Source organism: Octopus bimaculoides, chromosome 17, assembly GCF_001194135.2.
Source record: "Octopus bimaculoides isolate UCB-OBI-ISO-001 chromosome 17, ASM119413v2, whole genome shotgun sequence".
In the NCBI taxonomy this organism is placed as follows: domain Eukaryota; kingdom Metazoa; phylum Mollusca; class Cephalopoda; order Octopoda; family Octopodidae; genus Octopus; species Octopus bimaculoides.
Window position 1 is genome coordinate 41,669,179 of NC_068997.1, and position 6,525 is coordinate 41,675,703.

Below are 6,525 nucleotides of genomic sequence, written 5' to 3' on the forward strand. Positions count from 1 at the left end.
GCAGCGGATTTGAAGGAGAATTTGGTTGTTATTTCTAGCGTGCTGAGGAACCATATAGAGGCTCTCTTGTTAGTTCATAGTGAGATAGCTGACTTCACAGTTGTGATACGAATGTAATATTGTAGTGTTTGTCTATATCGAACCCAAGATATAGAGATTCTGAAATGGTTTAGTTGTTTACTGTTCCGAAGTGTTCTTGATCCACAGAGATCAGTATTACTCAAACGAAATGCTGCAAGGATTATCTAGGTGCTTGGCAGATTTTTTAAAATATTCTCTAAGGTTTTAGATAGTTCATACCTATACTTGTTCATCTTGCAAAACATGCTATTCACAATTTAGTTGTACAACAAGAATGGTTGAGAAAATCAAGTAAGCAATAAACTTAATATATACTTTTCTTTTTCTTTTTAACTTAACATAAGAAATGTTTCACTTTCTTTTCCTTTTTTATGTCTAGTATACCTCGATATCAAAACTATTGAGAACCTTTGCTATAGATGTTCGTGTGTAGCCGATAACGGTAGTACATTATTGATGATATCCATCTGCACAATGTCATAGTGTTTTTCGATTTATCTTGAAGCACCAGTTTAATCTGTGGACGCGTATGGCTTAACGTATTCCAAACTCCCTAACGTTTACCTCGAAACTATCCACAAACAACAGAACTATTCCCGCCTTGCTAATTCTGAGCAGACAACAATATTTCACAGAGGGAAACGGTAATTGTTTATGTAGAATATACTATTCTTGGTTAATGACAATATCAATCAAAGAACTCTGCGAAGAAGTCACTTAAAATCTACAATAAAGGTAAAGTATCTTATTAAATTTATTGAGAAATATTCAGCAAAACCATATTGACTTATTTCTTGAAAGAATTCCATTTAACATTTTGTTTAGAGCCCCGTGATTCAGGCTTGATGATATATCATCAACTAACGTACTCTTCGCGAAGAAGCCTCATAGCACATATGCAACAACTAGGATGAGAGGACTTCTCATCCTTTTATTCCTAACAGCACAATGCAGGGATAGGAAAGATACATGTATAAGGATGGAACATGTTGGATTGGTTGTCATTTAGGAATTGCATGATGTAACAAGTCAGATTCATCGCAAAAATGGGGCGAAGTTATTTTCCCTTTGTTTATGATAAGTAGTCGGGTGCTTCTGGAAAGGAACATATTTGTACTATACAGTGTTTAATCTTACAATGACCACTACAATACTCTCTTTTCTATAAACAATCATTAGCATGAGAAAAATGAAGGTAAAAAGATGCATTGCAGGATAGTGAGAAAAAAAAAGGAGAGAAAAAAAAGGAACAGTGCGTGATAGAAAGGAAACATCATAAGTGTAAAATTTGAAAAATAAAATTGCCAAGAGTGAGTATAAAAAGAAGAGAGGACAAGTAAGTGACAATGAAGATAAGGTTGTAGAGAATAGTAGGGGACTGTAGAATTAATTTAAAAAATACCTAAAATTTAAAAAGAAAAAAGAATAAGATCGTAAAAAATAAAGGAAGGAGAAAGATAGAAAAAAGTTCGCGAAAGAGAGTGAAAAAGATTGAAAAACACGGCTAAAAAACAGAAATGCAGAAAAAAATCTGGAAAAAAAATATGACCGAATGTGATGGTAGGATTTTAAGTTTAATCATAACCGTAATTATGATCATACATCTAAAACATTATATCCCTGGGGTCTGTGCGCAAAACATGTGGTTACTAGAGAAGGGACAGGAAATCATGAAGCATAAGTTATTCGAATATCAGGGTTCATTTGCCTCAAAACTGAAAGATTTTGAGCAGAGAACTGACGCGGCCTACCGGCACGGAAATTGCGGGGGAAGGGTGACGTCACCTCCCACCCAAAGGATTTTGCCCTCGCAGAATTAGTTTGTGGTGGGAAAAATAAAGACGGATAGTTTTTGAACGCTCCTCGTACGTACGAAAAGGATATAAAGAATATATAAATTTATTTTAATGTATTTACTCTAAATTATTTTCTACATATCATCCCATCATTCAGCTTTTGATATTTTCATATGTTTATACATTATCACTGAGAAAGTTTACAAAAGGCTAAATGAACACTTTTCATCAAGAAATATTTTCGCTATATCTACAAAACATTCATATCTATCACAGATATTATATACGCATATGTGTGTATAAGTATGTGTTTTGTGTGTACATGTGCGTATGTATATATCTGGTTATATACATACTCACATACATGTATGTATGTGTATATACATGTGTGTGCGTGTGTGTGTATATACATGTATGTATATATATATATAATCTATAAGTAGGTAAGTATGTATCTATACATACACACACATGCATACATATACTCACATATACACACACAAGCACACACACGCACATGCACGCGCATACGCACACATACACATACGTACACACATACACACACACACACACACACACACACACACATACACATAAGCTCTTTCAGCCTGGTTACAATCAAAATATCGTGTTTGAGTTTAGTGGTGGTACTACTACTACTACTACTACTACTACTACTACTACTACTACTACTACTACTACTACTACTACTACCCCCACCACCAAGCCATCTTCATTCAACCCTAAACTACATTTCATCAACGCCAGTAGTTTCAGATCGTTAGGTCAGTTACAGTATGCTGCTTCCTATAAGATTTTTATCAACCATCAAACCCTCCGTGAGCCATTGTGTCGATGATAATTTAGTTATTTAGTAAAAGCGCTGGTTTCTAAGAACTCCCCGGGGGGACCGAAACTGCTGATGTAATTGGTGTTCAAATATAATTTCCAGTGTTGGAAAAAATTCAACTAATGAATACTCAAAATAAATAGCCGTCAGAGCATCAGAAATAGCGTCACATAAACAGATTTACTGGTGCATTATGCTGCACATTAAGTCATTTCTGCAGCTGACGAACAAAACTATGTATATTTATATATTTATTTATTTATTTATTTGATAGAAAAACATTACAGAAAAAAATCTATTGTTCATTTTTAAATAGACATTTATGGCACGAAAGACCGATAAAACAAACAGTTTTATCGTCTTCTTTTGTTACTTCAAAGTTACTGTTGTTTAACAGAGCGATCATTGTTCATTTGTTCTCGCTACTTTGAGGGAATTACATCATCAGGATTGCTGAAAAAGCAGTGACAGCAGAATAATTGCGACAGAAATAAGGATTGAAGTCCCCTTCACTACGAAGTAGCCCCTGTAATCTGGTGCTTAGTGGATTTGGTTTTGTAATGCATAACAGATGAAAGATAAAAACCTGCTGAGACAAGACGTCAGTCAACTGCAGATATTTTCCAAAAAATGTACTATACAGGGTGTCCACAAGGTCTGGGTACATGGAGTAAATAAATTCATAACATAAGCAATTAAATATACGAAATAATAATTTCTTAAAGTATGTGATAAACCCCATGTACCCAGACTTTGTGGACACCCTGTATAATGCCAGGCTTTCAAGAAGTAGAAAAATACCTACAAGTTATTTTAACTTGCAATATAGGAGTTGGTTGCGAGCTGGCAGACTCATTAGCACGCCTCTTTTTTTTTATGTTCTGAGTTCAAAATCCGTCGAGTTCGATTTTACTTTTCATCCTTTCGGGATCGATAAAATAAGTGTAACTTGAGAAGTAGGATCGATATAATTGAATTACCCCCTCCTCTTAAATTTCTGGCCTTGTTCCAAAATTTAAAATAAGAATTGGTTAATTCCGCTGAGACCGACTTTGCCATTCGTCCTTTCAGGGTCGATAAAATAAGTACCAGTTGAGCATTGGGACCGATGTAATCGACTATCCCCCCTCCCCTTAAATTGCTGGCCTTATGCCAAAATTTGAAATCAATATAAAAATTGATTAATTCCACGAGATTGACTTCGCCTTTCATCCTTTCACGGTCGATAAAATAAGTACCAGTTGAGCACTGGGTCGATATAATCGACTTAGCCCCTTCCCCAAAATCACTGGCCTTGTACCAAAATTTGAAACCAATATAAGAGTTCATTTTCGAATCCTATATTCCGTCAGCCAAAGAACCTTTATTAATGCAATGTTACTCCAATGTTACTTCCACAGTATCTCCCTAACCGAGTTTAATGAAATATCGCTAGCATGGTGGCTTAAATTTAGCGCAGCAATCTAAAGGAACACTCGTCTATGATATAGTGCCCCTGTCATTGCCTAAAATAAATAGATTTGCCCTCTCATGATACCTAAATAATTAGCAATCTGGCAGAGTTGTTATAGCGGTGGACAGAATTTACTGCAATATTTGCACCGGTTCTATGAGCTCTCAGTTAAAATTCCACTGCTCGCTGAAGTCAGCTTTGCTTTTCATTCCTTCGTGATCAATAAAGTCCCATTCAAGTGGTGGGGGTCGATTATTTCTCATTCTCTCTCTGTCTCCCACTTCCTCTTTTTCTCCTTCTCTTCCTCTCTCTTTCTTTTCTCTCCCTCTCTCTTTTTCTCACTGTCACAGAATATCGTGGTATAAATATGTGTGTGTGTGTGTGTGTGTCCGCGTTTGTCTCCCCCACCATCGCTAGACAACTGATGCTGGTGTGTTTACGTCCCCGTAACGTAGCGGTTCGGCAAAAGAGTTACTCTAGAATAAGTACCAGGCTTACAATGTATAAGTCCTGGGGTCGATTTCTTCGACTAAAACCCTTAAGAAGGCGATGCTCCAGCATGACCGCAGTCGAATGACTGAAACAAGTAAAAGAATAAAAGACTATGTTGACACAGCCCCCCCCCCTTCTATTTACTGCAAGTCGACAGACTCCCATCGTTGCTTTATATTTGCTATATATCGGACTCTCATCGCGGGGTGAGTCTCGGAGTCCATAGCTTCTCTAAAGATACCATCAAGTCTAACATCACAAATTATATTCTTTTATATACCCAAGGGCTTATTTTTTTTAGGCTTAGTACTTATTCTATCGGAACCTTTTGCCGAACCGCTAGGCTACGGGGATGTAAACACGCCAACACTGGTTGTCAAGCAGTGATGGAGGAACGAGCACAGACATAAAGATACACACACACACAATCACACACATATATGTATACACACACTCACACACACACACGACGGACTTCTCTCAGTTTCCGTCTACCAAATTCACCCACAAAGCTTTGGCCGGCCCGAGGCTATAGTAGAAGACACTTGCCCAAGGTGCCACGCAGTTGAACTGAACCCGGAACTATATGGTTGGGAAGCAAGCTTCTAACCACACAACTACCAACACTGTAAATTTAATGTAAATAGCTAAAAATATTAGAGATGATTGTTGATGTTGTTGTTGTTGCTGCTGTTGTTTAGCTCCAAGTAAATCCTGATCGAGCAGGCTCATCATCAAGGATGTTCCAGCTATGATTTTTTTTTTATTCAGCATTTTCCTTCTCTTTTAAAACGTTAGTGTGTGAGCTGGAAAATATCTTGCTGCTATTTCTTGCAGGTCAAGTGAGCACGAAGAAGCTTCTACGTTGGCTTATCGCTAGTTATTGGTGTTTAGTCTCTGGTCAGTCCTAATCCGGAAGACTAGTGACCAAAGACGTTCCAACCATGACATAATTGGTTTTTTACCTTGTTTAGTATATCTAGGAAACTCAGCATTAAACCGTATTTTTTTTTTTAAATCGTTATGGTATTATCTGAGGGACGTTTTTCTACTATTTCTGATAGACCAAGCAATCACGTCGTGTTTCCTTCGCTGATATGATGAGAGGGAAACAGTAAAGTGAGAGTACTTTGAGCCGTGAAAGCACCCTAATCTTTTCTATGTTCCCATCTCTAAAACAAAATAGGAGCTTTAAATTAATGCAAGACATAATATCCTTTCATTCGAGAAACGTGTCGAAATGTCTGCAACCGATTCGAACGTACAATCAGTTAGCAAGATAATCAAAAACTTCAACCACTCATTATTTTCACTTCAACGTTATCAGTTAAGTGCCTCCCAGAACTAAAGCGCCTGATATCCATTTGCTTTCTCCCCTAAATATATAATTAGGGGTCATAGTATATATGATTGACTGACGATAAATATATATATATAATTATAATTAAGGGTACCGAAAACGCACCACCATGCCAGAAATAGCATTTATATATATACATGTATATATATATAAGCAATGTTAAATCTCTGAACGAGGTATTAACAGTAACTGCACGATAAAGTGAAGTATATTTGCCACTTAAATGTGGCTGACCCCGAGGGGTGGATGTTACTGTTGCTTTTAGCCCCAGGAGGACATCTCCTCCAGCTGGCTATCGACACACTTCTGTGTCCTGTCTGTATTTGCCAAGGGAGGTTATCCTTCCCATCTTGATCTACGATACGTACGTACTCGAGTTTCAGGGTTATTTCCCTTCTTCAGCGTACGACAATCGCCGACCTTCGATGCAAAAGGCATCCCTTGGCAAATATATATAAGTTTTTCCAGTGAAATTATTCACTGATATCGAAAA